Raw genomic sequence first — 18,417 nt, 5'->3', positions numbered from 1 at the left:
TAGCAACAAGAACTTTCATGTGCCTAGGATTAAATCTTTTTAAAAGATAAACAAGACTTTTATGAATAAAATTATAAAACTCTACTAAAAGAATATTTAAACATGGAGATACATGAAGTTTATGACTGGTTATTTTCAATACTATAAAGATATCAGTTTCTCACAAATTAAACCATAAACAAAATTCATTCAAAATTGCAATAGACTTTTTCATGGAATATTACACAATGATTCTAAAAGTTTAGAAAAATGAATATTTGGGCCTCCCACTCCCCCAGGGCCTGCAAGTCTGTGTGGGGTTGCGGACGCGGGTCTCTGTTCTGCAGGATGGAGTTTGTTAAAGTTGTCAAGAATAAAGCCTACTTTAAGAAATACCAAGTGAAATTTAGAAGACAGTGAGTGGGTAAAACATTACAATGCTCAGAAATGCTTGGTAATGTCAGATAAAAATAAGTGCAACACATGGAAATACAGAATGATAGTTCATATAACAAACAGATATTATCTGTCAGATTGCTTATGCCCGTGGATAAGGGGATATGATAGTCTGTGCAGCTTATGCACACAAACTACCAAAATATCATGTGAGAGTTGGCCTGACAAGTTATGTGGCAGCATGTTGTACTGGCCTACTGCTGGCCCACAGGCTTGTCAGTAGGTTTGTTATGGACAAGATCTATGAAGGGCCAAGTGGAGGTAACCAGACCAAGTGCTTTCATCTGCTATTTGGATGCAGGTCTTGCTAGAACTACCAATGGGAATAAAGTTTTTGGAGCCCTGAAGGGAGCTCTGCCTGTCCCTCACAGTACCAAACAATTCCCTGTTATGATTCTGAAAGCAGAGAGTTTAATGCAGAAGCACATCATGGGTCAGAACATTGCAGATCATATGCATTACTAATGGAAGAAGATGAAAATGTTTATAGTATATAAAGAGCAGCATAACTCCAGACGTGATGGAGGAGATGTATAAGAAAGTTCATGCTGCTATATGAGAGAATTCTGTGTATGAGAAGAAACCTGAGAAAGAAGTGAAAAAGAAGAGGTGGAATTGTCCCAAAATGCCCCTTGCCCAGAAGAAAGATCAGGTAGATCAAAAGAAGGCAAGCTTCCTCAGAGCTCAGGAGTGGGCTGCTGAGAGCTGAACCAAACAATTTTCTATGAAGATTTTTTTTCAGATAAAGACAATAAATATACTGACCAAGGGAGGAAAAAAAGAAAGAAAAATAAATATTTTATAAATAAATATTTGAGAATAACCAAACCATTTTAAAGAAGAAGAAATAAACAAGATTTATTTTAAAACTTTAATAATTAAAAGTTGTGTTTTTAGTACAAATAGAGCCATGGAAAATGGATATATATATATATATATATATATATATATACACACACACACACACAAATACAATATATGTGTTCACATATACATATGTTTAGAGAGACAATCTTGGTATATGACAAAAGTTGCATATTTAATAGTGGGGAATCCTTTGGTTAATGGGACTAGGACAATTATTTCTTTTTATCAATAAGCGAGTGGATATATGGGTAAAATAAGTGAATGAATAACTACACTAAACACAAAAATTAACTGTAGGGTGATTTAACAACAAATATATGAAAAAGCAAAACTTTTAATATTAGAAGAAACAATGTATCTTTTATGTTATCAGGTAGAAAAGAATCTAAGATCTCCAAGTCATAGTTAATTAAGGTAACATGATTGATCACATTAAACTAAAAAATAAAATTCTTGAAGAAATAATACAGCAAAAAGTTAAATGGCAAAAAATAGAAAAGAAGATAATTGCAGCATATTTGCAGCTGCCAAAAGGGTATGTAAAAACTCTTCTCCAAATCTGTAAGAAAAATCAGCCCATTAGAAAACTGGACAAAGCCATAGATAAGAAATTTAAGTGGCTAACAAATATTTACAAAGATGCTTAGCCTCAATAATCAGAGCTCTGTAAACTTAAATAAGTTAACATTTCACTCCCACTTCTTTGGCAAAAATTGAAAATGCAAAATACTAAATATGGGAAAGCACATGGAGAAAGGGTACCCTTGCACACTGCTACTGGGAGTGCACATAGAAACACCACTTTGAAGAGTTCTGGCAGAGTTGAAGCTGTGTATTCCTTATTTAACCCCAAAATTTCTGTTTCTGGGTTTATACTTTAAGGAAAATTTTATACATGAATGCAGTGAAATCTATACGAAGATATGTATTGCATCATCATTTTAATACCAGAAACCTGAAAACAACCTAAATGTTCAGCAGTAGGGGAATGACAATAGGAGAATGCATAAGTTTGCAGCATTTTCATGTAATGGAATACTACAAAATAAGTCGTTGATTCATTTATTTAACTGAACTACCACTGTATGCCAGACACTTTTCTTGGTATTGAGGGTATGATGATAAACAAGACAAATTCTTTTACATCATGGAACTTAAGATCTGACAGTTAAAATGAATGGAAGTAAAGATATATTTATTTCGTGAGGTTATCAAGCTATATTATATTAGGTTGATGCAAAAGTAATTGTGGTTCTAGACCATGAATTTTAAATCATTATAACTAGGCTCAAACACATCTTTATTAATCAATAGGAACCATTACAATCAACACATTTCTGCAAATGAGATATAAGTTTGTTTATTCCTGTAGTATAAAAATCTCTGCTTCAGGATTCGACAAACTCTTAGAAAACTCTTAGAAAGCATTTTCTGCATCCTGCTGGTTGTGGAAGTGTTATCAAGATGCTCGAAGAAGTGATAGTCGGTTGGCAATATAGGTCAGGTGAATATGGCGGATGAGGCAAAACTTCATAGCCCAATTCGTTAAACTTTTGAAACATTGGTTGTACAACATGTGGTCGGGTGTTGTCGTGGAGAATTGGGCCCTTTCTGTTGTTCAATGCCAGATGCAAGTGTTGCAGTTTTCAGTGTATCTCATCCATTTGCTGAGCATGCTTCTCAGATGTGATTTTACTGGAATTCAGAAAGCTGTAGTGGATCAGACTGGCAGCAGACCAGTAACAGTGACCATGACCTTTTTTTTGATGCAAGTTTGACTTTGAGAAGTGCTTTGGAACTTCTTCTTGATCCAGCCACTGAGCTGGTCATCACTGGTTGTCATATAAAATCCACTTTTCATCACATGTCGCAATTCGATCGAGAAATGGTTCATTGTTGCATAGAATAAAAGAAGATGACACTTCAAAACGATGATTTTTTTTTCTGTCAGCTAATTTTTTTTATTTTCGGTCAGCTAATGAGGCATTCACTTTTTGGGCTTTTTCACCTTTCCAATTTGCTTCAAATGCCAAATGACAGTAGAATGGTTGTTGAGTTCCTTGGCAACTTCTCATGTAGTTGTTAAGAGGATCAGCTTTGATGATTGCTCTCAATTGGTCATGGTCAACTAATGATGACTGACCACTATGCTTGTCATCTTCAAGGCTCTTGTCTCCTTTGCAAAACTTCTCGAACCACCACTGTACTGTAAGTTCATTAGCAGTTCCTGGGCCAAATGCATTGATGTGGCAAGTTGTCTCCACTGCTTTATGACCCATTTTTAACTTGAATAAGAAAATCACTCAAATTTGCTTTTTGTTTAACATCATTTCCACAGTCTAAAATAAATATAACATAAACAGCAGCAAATATCAACAATACAAAAACCACAATTACATTTGCACCAACCTAGTATATTTAAAATTTAGGCATTTTTTTGTATGTAAACTTAAACAAGACATTTACTTAAGAAAAGCTAGTAACACAATTTTGAATGAAAGGGACAAATTGCAGACAGAAGTCTACATATAGTATGCTACCATTTAAAAATACTTCAAAGAATGCTATACTTCTTAGGAGTGAGTGTGTATGTGTGTGGGTATGTACATTAGGTTAAAGTTTAAAAACACCAATTCAGAATAGTCATTAGCTCTGAGAAGGGTAGGAAGTTGGACTGGGGTGTAGAGGAGTTTAGTTAATGCTTTTATGTGGGGTACAAGTCAGGATTAGGTACATAAGTAGTCTGCATGCAGGTGAAGTTTAGACCTTTTTTTCCTTTTTTAAAAAAATAAAGAATAATTGAAAATAGCATTTTAAAAATATAGACAATAGGTACATAGATTTTTGGTTGCACTATTTTCTAAGTTTTTGTGTATATTTGAAATGATTCATAATTAACATTTTTAGTTTAAAATGAGTAGGCTTCAATAATATAAAATATCTTAGTCTTTCTTACATTTTCATCATTTGTACTTTACACTCCCACTAACCTGGGGTAGCATTGGATCTTGGTGTGGAAGTTTTTTTATGGCAAGGGAACTGAACCTGCTCTACCATTTAGTTACTGTCTTAAAAATTTACTCTAGGCCTTGTTTAATACTACTACTAAGGTATAGCCATTGTTGGCCTTCTTCTCTGTATCCTGAGTGTTGAGCTAGGACTGTCCCCTGGCTTATTCTTCATACCCTAATTTCTTCATACCTGTGTGAGATCTGAAACATGTTTGTTTTGTCTTTTTTTTGCCTCAGTTTTTGTTTGTCTCATCTTCTGGACTTTTATCCATACATGCATGGTTTAGTATTCAGCAGCAGAGTTAAGGGGAACCCCATGCAAATGTCTGGAATTCATTTCTCTGTGTTGCTCCTTCTTCTGGTATTCTGTTCCACGTTTTCCATCCAACTCCATTCTCCTGAACTATTCTTCTGTCTCCTCAGCTTAATGAAATCATCATGCTTTGCTTGGCATCTCCTGTACAGTAGTCTGCAAAAAGCCAGAGTGATTATGGGGCTCATGTTGTTTATTCCCCTTCTCCTAAGCATCACAGTTTTGAGGGTACCCATTGTCTTATTGACGGAAAATAATTGTTTCATGAACTTCATGTAGTGTTCTTGTTGTTTATATCAGGAAACTTAGCCTAGTCCGGTTTATCAATGGCCAGAAGTAGAATTGATATATTTTCTCTTTCTAAAGATTTTCTGTTTTCTAACCTTGAACACTAACTATAAAGGTCTCAAATATACCTTTATAAGGCAACCTAGTAGTAATGAGCACCATATTGTGGTCCCTAAACATCTTTTCTTCTTAAAAAGAACCGGGGTTGTTCAAGATGAGCCTGGAGTGCTTTCTTGTGCCAGTTAGCAAGGAAAAGCTATCAAGTGCAGAGTTTCTGTCAAAGGACACAAGAGCTGCCCTATTGATGTTGCCATTGCCCACAGTGACCACCTAGAGCAGCAAAAAGAATAACTATAGCTGCACATCAAACACATTAAATATATGAAATCCATGAATTCAAATGATAATCTAAGGATAAAAAATCTCATTGGTTACCTTTGAAGGTTACTCAGGCACTGATTTGTTATTCTGAAAATCGGTACATTAAAGGAAGAAAGCATTTATCCTGCTGTCTTAATATGAATAGTGTCTTAGAGTAGCTAAGTAATTGATGTTAATAAATTCAAAAAAAGATAAAGATAGAAAACCACTGTTTTGTAAGTTCTGTAGTGAAATAACAAATCTAGGTAATAACCATCAATACATGTTAAAATTATTATATGTTTGTTTCATTAGGATCTTCTACAATTTAAAGAGATATAATTCACGTACCTTATGAGTCACTTATTTAAAACATACAATTCAGTGGTTTTTGGTATGTTCGCGAGTTGTGGAACCACCAACACAGTCAATTTTAAAAGATTTTCCTTACTCCAGAAAAACACCCCGTACCTGTTACCAGGCACTCCCCATTTCCCCCTTACCACCTCATGCTGGACTATCACTAGTCTACTGTCTGTCTATATAGATTTTCCTATTTTAGACATTTCGTATAAGTAGAACCATTTGATATATGGTTAGTGACTATCTTCTTTTACTTAGCATAAGTTTAAGGCTCAGCCACACTGTAGTTGGTATCAGTTGGTATTTTATTGCTGAATAATAGTTCATTGTATGTATGTAATAGTATTCCATTGTATACTACATTTTCTTTTGTTAATAGATATTGTTTGTCTCCATTTGTTGGCCATTATTATCTTGAATCAAGGTCTCACTCTGTTGTCCCGGCTGGAGTACAGTGGCACAATCATAGCTCACCACAGTCTTCACATTCTGGGCTCAAGCAAGCCTTCTACCTCAACCTCCAAGTAGCCGGTACTACGGGCATGCACCACCACACCTGGCTTGCTTGCCTATTTGTTTGTTTGTTGGTTTGTTTGTATTGAACTCTCGCTCTGTTACCCAGGCTGGAGTGCAGTGGCATGATCACAGCTACTGCAGCCCTGACCTGCTGGGCTCACGTGACCCTTCCACCTCAGTCTTCCAAGTAGCTGGAAGTACAGGCACGCACTACCATACTTGGCTAATTTTTAAAAATTTATTGTAGCAACTAGGTCTTGCCATGTTGCCCAAGCTGGTGTCAAACTCCTGGACTCAGGCAATCCTCTTGCCTCAGCCTCCCAAAGTGCTGGGGATTACAGGCATAAGCCTCTGCACTAGCCTTGGCTATTATTAACAATAACACTATAAACATTCACATACAAGCTTTTGTAGACATATGTCTTTTTCAAGTACATGTCTAGGAGTGGAATTCCCAAGTTGTATGGTAATTCTATATTTGATTTTTGAGGAACTGACAGACTTTACCAAAGTGACTGCATCATTTTACATTCTCACTAGCAATGTTGAAGATTTCAGTTTTTCTATGTTCTTATTATTCTGCCTGCAGTTAGCTGTACCAGCCAGGGTGACAGAATGAAGCACCAACTCAAAAAAAATTTTTAAAAAGGCGCAAAATTCTTCTTCCTTTTTCTCTCTTTATTTAAAAATTATTTTACAGTCGTGGGATACAATTCAGGGTTAGATATACAAATGCTGATTATGCAGGTACCCTTGTTGATGAGGTGTGCCCTCCCTTTCCTAGCAGTTTCCCTCAACTGCCAATCCCTTTCTTATAGTATTATGATAATTACTCAAGGTCCACTTATAAGTGAGAACATATGGTACTCTGTTCTCTGTCTCTATGATAGATCACTGAATATGATAAACTCTAAATTCATCCAAGCTGCTGTGAAGTCCCTATGTTTGTCCTTCTTTATGACTGCATAATATTCCATTGTGTATATGTACCACATTTTTTTTAATCTAGTCCAGCTTCGATGGGCAGCATGGTTGGTTCCATGTTTTTGCTATCGTGAATAGAACCACAACAAACATTTGTGTGCGGGTATCTTTTTTGTAGAATGATTTGAGTTCCTCCGGGTATATTCCCAATAGGGAAATTGCTGGGTCATATGGAAGGTCAATTTCAAGTTCTTTCAGAAATAGCCCAGACTGTCGTCCAAAGAAATTGCACTAGTTTGCATTCCCACCAGCAGTGTAGAAATGTTCCTTTTCCCCCGCATCCTCGCCAGCATCTGTTGTTGTTTATTTTATTAATGATGGCCATTCTTACTGGGGTTAGATGGTATCTCAAAAACAGCCCTTAGCAAAAGAAACAAAGCAGGAGGTATCACATTTCCAGACTTCAAACTTTACCATAAGCCTACAGTAATCAAAACAGCCTGGTATTGGTACAAGAACAGGTATATAGACCAATGGAACAGGAAAGAGATTCCAGAAGCAAAGCCTCAATTTCTTAACCAACTCATCTTTGACAAAGCCTCCAACAACAATCACTGGGAAGAGGAGAACCTATTCAGTAAATGGTGCTGGGAAAACTAGTTGATCGCATGCAGAAGATTGAAACAGGACCCCTACCTATCACCATACACAAAAATTTACTCTAAGTGGATCAAAGACCTAAACGTAAAACCTCAAACTATAAGAATCTTAGAAAATGCAGGAGACACCCTTATGGAAATAGGAACTGGCAACCAATTCCTGATCAGAACCCTAAGTGTCCATGCCTTAAGAAGTAAGATAGACAAGTGAGACCTCATCAAACTGACAAGCATATGCAAAGTAAAAGAAACCATTAAAAGAGCAGGGAGACAGTCCACAGAATGGGAAAAAATATTTACCAACTGTATATCTGACACAGGCCTAATATCTAGGATCTACAAGGAACTCAAACGTGTCAAAAGGGAAAAAACAGCCCCATTAAAAAGTGGGCAAAAGACATGAATAGACACGTCTCAAAAGAAGATACATGGGCAGTCAGCAGACACATGGAAAAGTGCTCAGCCTCACTAATCGTCAGAGAAATGCAAATCTTCCTTTTTCTTTAACCCGCTGAGCTCTACTCACATCTCTCTCTTTAAGGAACATTATAAAACCATCTCATCCCAGAACTCATCTAAGAGTTCTGGATTCTAACCCTAGCCCTGTTCATGGATAACACTCGGCAAATCACTTCCCTTCTGTGAGCTACAACTTCTTCATCTATAATATGAGAAGTATATTGAATTAGAAGATCTTCTAGGGTTCAGTTCAGTTCTAAAACTGTTTGATGTTGTGCTTTAAAGTATAATTATGTAAGCATAAAATATTCAGATGAGTAAAATGGTTTTTAAAGCCTCTCCCTTCTATAATGTTAAGATTTTTTTCTAAATAGTTTTATCTTATAGAACTCTCAGAAAAACCCAGGTGTTCTCCTCATTTAGAAACTATATCCCGATCTTACAGATTGAGACAGTGATCAAAAATTGTTTTCAAATCAATTTATTTTGTTAATTTAAAAAATGTTATCAGCAAGTTTTATAAAGCACATGAACCACAAAATTGATTATTAACTTTTTATCATGTATGTTTCTAGGTGAATGTCTGTAATAGGAAAAGGGGAATGAGAAGATAAATTTGGCAGTGTTAATAGGCAAGCCCTCACTGGAGTATTTTTTTCTTTTTCCAGGCATTACTCTGCCACCAGTGAAGTCTCATTATTTCTAAGTGTCCTAATCAATAAGGTCATGAAAGATTGATTTCAGGAGCTGTCACTGTGTTTATGACAAGAAGCATATAGAGTCATTTATAGAAGTGGGCAGTAATTCTCCTGTTAACTAGCAAGTCAAGGAATCAGAAAGCCCATCTTACATGTCTTTGCATGGTGAGGAGAATCTTGATGGTGTCTATCACTGACAGAGAAGGAGACTAATATTGTTAATTGATTTTCCCTAAAGAGAACAAAAATATACCATCTTGTGGGGGGAGGGTAGAAGGAGCAAATCCATACAGGTGGGGGAAGGGGAGAAGGAGCAAATCCATACAGGTCTCCAATATGCGTGAGTTGGTTGCATTGATTTTCCTCTGCTAATGGCCTGGAATGGATACCAAATTGTCCTCAGAAAATATAAAGTTGATAATAGCAATTCTTTTCCATCCAAGGCTTTTTAAATTGCAACTACAAATACTTCAAAGATATATATGTATATTTAAATACATATAATTTTTAAGTAAAGCATTTTATTTTTATTCAGTTGTACGTTGTATGGTATGTATTAACATTTCCTCATTATTCCTCACAAACATGATTTTAAGGACCACATGATATTCTATCATGTAAGGGTACTATAATTTATTTAGTTCTCTATTTTGTGGGCATTTAGGTTTACAGGCCCTTTTGAAAAGAAACACTATCTTTATTACTACAATATATGTTGATTGTAAAACCAAAATAAGCAATACAGAAATATATAAATAGAATAAGTGAAAAGCCCTCTCATTTTCCTCTCCTAGGCCCTCTTCTCAGACATAACAACTGTTAACAGTTTGGAATGTATCCTTCCAGATTTTTTTTTATGCCTATTTCTGTGCGTATACATACACATGCCTATAACATTTTTTCTCATATGTGTGTATATATATATATATATTTATTTTCACTAAATAGCATATTAGGAACGTTTCATGAAGATTTGCCTAATTATTTTTTAATTAAATAATCGCTTTTCAGCCTTTTGGCTAAAATCAAGTGCGGTATTTTTTAATTAAGAGAATTTATTTTTTATTTTAAAAGAATGGCTGTACTTGGTTTTAAAAAAATAGACCGTCCAAAAGAGAAAGCAATGAAAAAGAAATTATTCTTTTACTTTATCCTGGGAATTATTTGTAAACACTGCATAGTATTTCATGGATTCATGATACCAATAACTTATTTAACCCTTTTCCTATTGATAAACATTTGTTTGAATTGCTTTGAAAATTTGCCTTTTCAATGTTTCAGTAGACATTCCCGAGCATGTACCGATGTGGACTTGGACTTCTTTTCAGGGATATATTTACTAGATGCAGAATTGAAATTTTAATTCCAAAAAAACTGCTGGATTATCCTCCAGAAATGTTAAAAAGTAGTCACCTTATTTTTTTTTTTTTTGAACTGGAGTCTCACTCTGTCGCCCAGACTGGAGTGCAGTGGCCACTCCCGGCTACCACAGCCTCGACCTGCCGGGCTCCGGCGATTCTTCCACCTCAACCTTCCGAGTAGCCGGAATTACAGGCATGCGCCACCACGCCCGGCTGATTTTTTTATTTATTGTAGAGATGAGGTCTCGCTGCCCAGGTGGGTCTCGAACCCGCAGGCTCAGGCAATTCACTCACCTCAGCCTCCCAAAGGCGCGGAATTACAGGCTGAGCCACCGAGCCCGGCAGTAGTCACCTTCTTAACCAATGTAAATGGGATCAGCACTTGGTCATTTAAGCCCAAAATTTAAACTAAGTCATGATGAAGGGTAACTAAATACCTTAAATATTTTAACTTAAGACATTTAATTGTATATTTCCTCACCAGTATTCTGATGTAGGCTTTTCTTTGTGAATGATCCTCTTCTTTGGAGTTCCATTTTGTTTTTCTTGGGCAAACCATACCTATGATACATTGTCTATAAATTCCACTTCTAGGTTTTTTAAGTGAAGCAAGCACTTGTAAAACAATGTAGTTCAGGATCAGTCCTCTAGGCTTTTTCACCCCGCCCCTGTTCTTTCCATTGTTTTATTTACAACTAATTTACAGACAGTTTTATATAATAATTGCTGTTATTGTATTATTGTATCTTTCCAAAGCATACAATTTAGTTTTTATAAAAACTTATTTTTTCACTCACATTAGTTTACATGACATTTAGTTTAAGTTACATAATTATGGTAAAGAGTAATTGTTTGGAAACAGATAGAACCTATTCATGATTAGTATAACACTTAGCAGCAAGATCATTCATAGGGATGCAGGCATCAGTCTACTTGTTTTACAGAGGAAATGGAAAGTGTCCCTTAATCCAACATTTTGACTAAGTGGAGATCAGCTAAAATAACTTTCTACTATACCAATTTATATGCCCATCTGTAATTTGCCAGATTCCATTTCCACATATCCTTGCCAAAATTAGTCATGATTAATCCATAAAGCATTTTAAAGCTGGTAAATGTCAGTGAATAAAAACAAAAACAAAACAGCTAGAGTTTATTGACTGTCCACTCTTGTAACACTTTCTAGTATCATCTTATTAATGTATTATAGTTAACTCTATAGTTATCCTCATTTTTAAAGTAAGAACACTAAGATACAGATTATCTAACCTGGCCAAGGTCACACAGAAAGTGGCACAGCTGAGATTCAAAAATATGTATTTTAATTTTTTTTTTTAAGAGACAGGATGATCTAGCTGTGTTGTCCAGGCTGGATGCAAACTTATGACTTAAAGTGATCATCCTATCTCAACCTCCTGAGTAGCTGGGACCACAGATGCACGGTGCCTGGCCAAAAAATAGTTTTAAATGTTTTTATTTGACACATTAAGTTTATTATATGAATGAAATATTAAGTGTTTCAGTGTGACATATTTATCAAAAAGTTCTTGCAAAATATAGACTTAGTCTCTGTAATATAAAATGTATTTTTCTTTCATGACATACTTTCAGAATGGTTTTTAAGTTTTATTCAGTAGGGTTATGTTGAGCCTACAGGTTACTTTGCTGTTTTCACAGATTGCTGAAAGAGAACCATAGAATGTTTAAAGTTAAATAACTTTAGCAATTACTTAGCCAACTCTTTCATTTATGCAAGTGGGGTAATAAAGGCCCACAGAGTTGGAGTGACCTTCCTAAGACCAGATGACTGCTGAGACCAGAACCCAGGACTCTTGACTCCTCTATCATACTTGCCTTGAGATGATTCATAAACTGATGGCCACGTTACAGGTAACTGATCTACTCTTACCAAGACAAGATCTTTTCAGCCCATGCAGACTGTGCAGAGCCAAGAGCCTGAATGAAAGTGTTTTATTTGTGAGATCTTGGTGCATTCCTGTAGTCCTGCAATACTTGTAGATTAGAGACTAGTCCAGGCAAGTGTTTGTGTGATATACAAATGAACTGTGCTTTAAAAAGGCCTTAACAGTATAGATTAAAATTGGATTTTCTTACACTCTTAGCAGAAGATGATAATGTAGTCATGATATAGGCATGATTAATTAACCAGTCTATGATCATAAATGTTAAATTCATTTCTACAGACCTACCAAGAGTGTCTAACTCCAGCATGTTTTCATGGCCCAAATTAAGACCTGTGGTTCTCTATACCTTAAACTGTACATTTTATTATAGGTAGTATCCAAATGTAGATGAGGGAGAAATAGACACAACGAACTTTCAAGGCCCTATTTTCTGAAAAATGTTTTGTTTGGTAATCCTGTTAATTATGGACTAGCTTGAATTCTCACATACCTCATTCCCAAGATGATATTTTTGACACTATAATTCCAAAGGAAGAAAAGCTATTCTTGATTTTTTACCTTATACTTCTAACATTTTTATAAAAGGAAATATATTAGTAAATGGCAAATTTGGTTGAATGAAATTATGATATAAAATTTTGCTGAGTACTTCAGTATTTCTGTTGGACACATTTCTGGAAGCTAAACATACTAATGTTTGTGGCAGTACTCTGGCCTTTTTAGAGAGACTCTTATTCTTTCCTTGCCTTTTAAGATTCCCCAGAATAGGGTAAAGCGCTAAGGCATGAAAAGTGCTCTTCAGCTGAGCAGAGAGGGTTGTGGGGATTTAAGCCAAATCCATCCATGATATGCATGTCTATACTTTGGGGCCAGGACATACTTGCTAGAAGAAGGTAGAGTAATACGGTCCCAGGTGAGCCAAACTGGAACAACAAAATACTTACCTGAGCCATTTTAGTGTAATCAGGGTGTTAGACAAATGATGTTGAGCATCTTAATAGTACAAAGAGCAAAGGAAGGGCAGAAACAGAAGAAAAAGCTTTAAGGCTATGTGGGATGATGTAAGCCAGCATGCAGATTTGGTGAAGAAGTTGGAACGGTCTTTGACTAGGGAGTATTGTTGTGCTCCCTGTTTACCTGAATTGAATATGCTCAGGGGGGCTTTGGCTGTTTAAAAGAAACCATAGAAGGCTTGACATATAGCTAACATGCTGTGCAAAACAAGACTGAACTAACAATGGGAAGAACTAGACTAGCTCTAGGTAAACAAGTTCATGCTTTTGTCTTTGGTTGAATCACCATAGAAGGCTTGACATATAGCTAACATGCTGTGCAAAACAAGACTGAACTAACAATGGGAAGAACTAGACTAGCTCTAGGTAAACAAGTTCATGCTTTTGTCTTTGGTTGAATCATTGTACATTGTACACTTTACAAAATGAATCTAGTAGTCTTGATGTAAAATACAGTATGGATAAAGCTTTGTCAATTTTTATTTTAGCTGATATGATTAAGGTAAACTGTTACATATTCTTTTGTTTTCATTTGTTTAAGTAGAAATTGCTATCTTTTAAAATCTTTAAAATAAAGAATTTTTGCATTACATTTTACATATTCAAAATATTGACAGAATGACTAAAGATTAATCATAATAAAGCCATTAGAAAAAATTAAGATTTTAATATGTCATATTGTATGAATTACTTTATATAAAATATATGAAATAATTTAATTGGTATCTGTTGTGGACTAGAAAAGCCAAGTCCTTGGTCTTGCACTCTGACTTTAGATTTGTTGCCATCTCTTAAAGTGACCTCCATTCCATTTTTAAACACTTTTTGACTGTTTAGAAATAAAAAATTTTAATATATTTGTCCTTCATGTTAAAAGTCATCATTCAGCTGTAAGTGTATGTACCTCAAGAATAAAGATGTAGGAATTGTAAACATTAATAGACTAATGTAAAAATTCAGCCAACAATATTCTAACCTTAAAATTTATAAATATAATTTAATCTAAGCTTATCATTTATAATTATAAAGTAATATTGTTTTATATTTAGTTACATTTTAATTATGATTAAATACATTTTATATTTAGTTATAATTATTATATGATTTGCAATGCCATATTTATTTAAAAGTCTTCAGAAGAACCCATTGGTTTGCAAACTTATCAGGAAAGTTATATAAAGGAGTAATAACAATTATCTCTCATAGAACTGAAGAAATGAAAGAATGAGATGTATTAAATTTTATGGGAAATTAGAGTTGCAAATTTTATTTCATGATCTTTTTCTTAAAATCACCGAAAAAAAACCCCAGAAATTAAGGGTAACATTTAAAATTTTTGCTCTAATTTAAACTGTCCTTTAGAGTAGAGAGAAAATTTTACCCTTTTCATACTGGCTTCTAATCCTCTTGCCTCTCATATTACTTATTCTTGCCTCAACTAAATTGTGACAGTGTCGGTGCATATTTTTTGAAGACTGATGACAACACTTATGACCTTCCAAAGCTGTTCCCTTGGTGACCACTAATGGTTTATCTAGTGTCAAACAAGATCTTTGTTTTCTTGATTTTAGATAAATTTGCAGCCCACTGCTTCACCCGTCATGATGTCAGTTGTTTACATTTCAGCAAAATGTTTGTCGTAACTTTCAAATACAGGGGAACTGTAGACAGACGGTGTTTATCACGTTGTAGAGACTGTCAGAAATGGTTGGCCTCAACATAACTGAGTCAAGCCCAGTGTTTACATTTTAATCTGCAAACTGTCAGGCCTGCTCACTATAGTGACCAATTGTAGCATGAGAAGATGAATAGCACAGAATTTTTATTCTAGTTGCTAATATATTGCTCTGAATTCGTCTTTTCAAAGATTGTATTTTACAGTGATGACTGAAGGGTGAGAATGAGCCATCCCAGCAATGGAAGTGGTAATATTACTATTTAGTTAATAACCCTCTTCGGAAAGTGAATGTGAAAACTCACATGTAGAATGTGTTTTCTGTGGTGATATTCTTTCCTGTCACCTTCTGACCAGGTTAGATCACAAAACTGTGCTGACAGTTAGACAGAGGAGGAGTTATTAGAAAGAGTGGCGCTTAACTTTCACAGTGATCTTGTCAACTATTACAGCCAGTTAAAGACTGTTCTCAATTTCAGGCATTCACTGAATTATTTGTTGAGCAAGGGTAAGGGAAATACGTAAATAAATATAACATTGCTTAAGATATAGCCATAGATTATAAGCACACTCATGCATCACTTAACAAAATGGGGATATGTTCTGAGAAATGCATCATTAGGCAGTTTTGTCTTTGTGTGAACATCATAGTGTGTACTTACACAGTCCTAGATGGTATAGTCTACCACACACCTAAGCTATATGTATATGGTAGGCTATACCAAGGGTCTCATTGCCTGTTGGTTAAAGCAGCATCTTCTGCATTATGCCTGCACCATGCAGCCTTTCTGTATTTCCTTGTGATGTTGCCTCTATAGTAGTCCCTCATGTCTTCTGCTGCTTAAAAGATACATTTTCTTTTAAATATGATTAATGTAAACCTTAATGCCATAGATTCTCCACTAATATTTTTAAAAAATAAATGAGTGATAGAGAAATTGATAAATGAAAAGTCAGCATTAGCTTGAAGACTTTAACATATGGTAAAGAAAGAGGAAAGTAAGTGATAGGAAAAATAATCTCAATGGAGCTTTTAATAGTAGTCATATATTTTATCTTACTATCAGTATAGTTATCTCTGTGATGAGGGAGAGTCTTGCCCCAGAAATGATAAGCCTCAGCTTCTTGCCCCAGATGTACCATTACCTGTATGTGTGCCCTGGGGAACAACAAAACTGTTCGGCTTCAATTTCATTATCGTGGAAGCTGTTGTTTTGAGAGTTCTTCCAGATCTCTAATCTTGGACTCTTACAGATAGGTGAGAGTGGCAAAACTGATTTAGCAGTGGAACTATTTGGACGGCTGATTTAAACTTAATTAGTGTTTTTCTGTGATGGCGTCTGGAACCACACTGGGGAGGCTCTCTCTGCTGAAAGAGTTGTTCAGGCCTGGCAGATGAAGAGTTTTAAGTTTTTCTTTGACCAAAGAAGAGAAGCACTGTAGGATTTCAAGGCAGTGGTTACATCATTCAAGCAGAAATTAATGGACTTTTATCTCCTTTGATTATCTCAAAGCACAATTATAGAAAAGTGGGATGTGGGCTTAAAAGTTTTCATCAAGCAGAAATCAGAAGTTGGTCAGATCTCAGGGTAGATGCACCATTTCTTCAGCTCTATAATATGAATTATATTATATAGTAATACTTATATTTGTAGAATGCCTTGGTTCCCAAAGAATCTGTTTATCCCATTTCTCATATGAGCAGATCCTCTTACAGAAGTTAGATCAAAGCCTATGGACCAGTAAGAGAATGAGGGCAAGGAAAGCAATGATACCTGGTGGGAAGTAGGAGAGACCTTATATACTAATTGTCTTTATCAAAGAGATGTGTATTCTTGCCGGGGAAGGATTTCGATGATTTGTGCCTCTTTACCATGCCCTGGTGTGAAAGGAATCAGCTGAGTGAAAGTGTGGACATAACCTAGTCATCCAACTCCTTTACTTAAATGACTCATTTACTGAAGATTGGTAGATGGGCCACTAGCTCTGCATGGGATGCTGAAGGCCACCTTAACTTAGAGCTAAAGACACTGGGAAATAAAAGAAAACATATCTGAGCAATTTCAACAAATAGATACAGACTAATAGTCATAATGAACACTTATTGTATGCCAGGTCCCATTCTATGTTTTTAACATGTGTTAACACATTTAATCTTCACACCATCCCTGTTGCTTTTATTATCCACTTTTGCAAATGAGGAAACTGAGGCACATGTGCAAGGCCCACAGCAAATAAGTGGTGAACTATGATTTCAAAACAGGTATCTTGTCTCCAGAGTTCATCCTATTAATTACTATGACGTACCAACTAAAGTAAGTTGGCATTTTATCTTGCTTCCTCTTGCTTGACACGTTCTCATATGTCACAACTATAAGAATGTAAAACGTGGATAATATACTTATGTGTAAATATATATTTTGATTATAAAAAATGTCTCTGGATCTTTTTTATCTCTACATACCTCCCTGTGTCTCTTCCTTTCTTTTCCCTTTTTCCTGCCCTAGCACTGTAAATTGTTCTGTGAACAATTCTTATAGTCTCAGATATCTTTTTGTAGGGAGTGCTTTTCCAGCTTAATAAGGAAAACAAGCATCTCTTCCCAAGTGGTTTGATCTTCTGATTTCTCTACCGGCTTTACCTATATTCCCTCAACTTATGCGAATATGTGAATGAGAAGTGCCAATATTGTTGCAGGTTAACTTATTTATAATTAACTTTTTTATTCTGAGATTTGCAAACTTCTACCCTAAATTTTTGTCACATTTAATTAAATAATTGCCCTGTCTATATAGTCCAAAACTGATTTGTAAACTGATTTTTAATTATTCTTTGTGGTTTTGATTAAATATATATTTACACATATATATTGCATGTAAATATATAATTCACCTCTTATTTGCTATGGGACCTTGGACATATGCCTCAGTTTTCTCACTTGTAAAATGTGGATAATATATTTACATGTAAATATATATTTTGATTATAAAAAATGTCTTCTGGATCTTTTATATCTCTACATACCTCCCTGCGTCTCTTCCTTTCTTTCCCCTTTTTCCTTCCCCAGCACTGTAAATTGTCCTGTGAACCATGGTGTTATACATAATTAATATATGATGGTGATAATTTCCAGAGACATAGTCTATTCACAAAAAACAGATGCTTTCTAGTTCCCCTGGGGCAAACTCAGAAAGTGTGCAGGTATACACTCATCAAATTCAGTTGTTTAGAAAAACCATAGCAAGAACAAGACTCTCCTAAGTATGACCACAAAGAGGTTAATAAATTTACCGTAGTGTCTTTGGAACAGATATTTGTGACGTGGAAGCGAGTACATGATGCCTTTAAATTTTTTTCATTATCAGACCACACTTAGATAACTTGGGCTTGAAAGGTTCAGAACATGGCTTACAAGGTTACAGTGCCCACTGCTCTTTCAAAAGGGTACAGTGAGCAAAAAGTAAATTGGATGCCTGAGAGCAGGACTTGTTTGCTCATTAAAAATCATGGAATCTGGCTGGGCTCGGTGGCTCAGCCTGTAATCCCAGCG

General features: G+C 35.4%; 1 protein-coding gene and 1 pseudogene across 2 annotated transcripts in view; both read left to right on the top strand.

Moving 5' to 3' along the window:
* Positions 1 to 18,417, top strand: part of LOC103252663 (S phase cyclin A-associated protein in the endoplasmic reticulum-like) — a 213,183-nt gene that overhangs the window by 42,965 nt on the left and 151,801 nt on the right. The gene's annotated exons all lie outside the window — the stretch shown is intronic.
* Positions 313 to 1,202, top strand: LOC103252662 (annotated as a pseudogene). Its single transcript, XR_002481523.1, has one exon. The product of XR_002481523.1 is annotated as a 60S ribosomal protein L5-like (transcript).

Source organism: Carlito syrichta, unplaced genomic scaffold (assembly GCF_000164805.1).
Source record: "Carlito syrichta isolate Samal-C Ts95f unplaced genomic scaffold, Tarsius_syrichta-2.0.1 Scaffold169214, whole genome shotgun sequence".
Classification (NCBI taxonomy): domain Eukaryota; kingdom Metazoa; phylum Chordata; class Mammalia; order Primates; family Tarsiidae; genus Carlito; species Carlito syrichta.
Note: the sequence above shows the minus strand (reverse complement) of the source record. Positions and strands in the feature narration are given on the sequence as shown.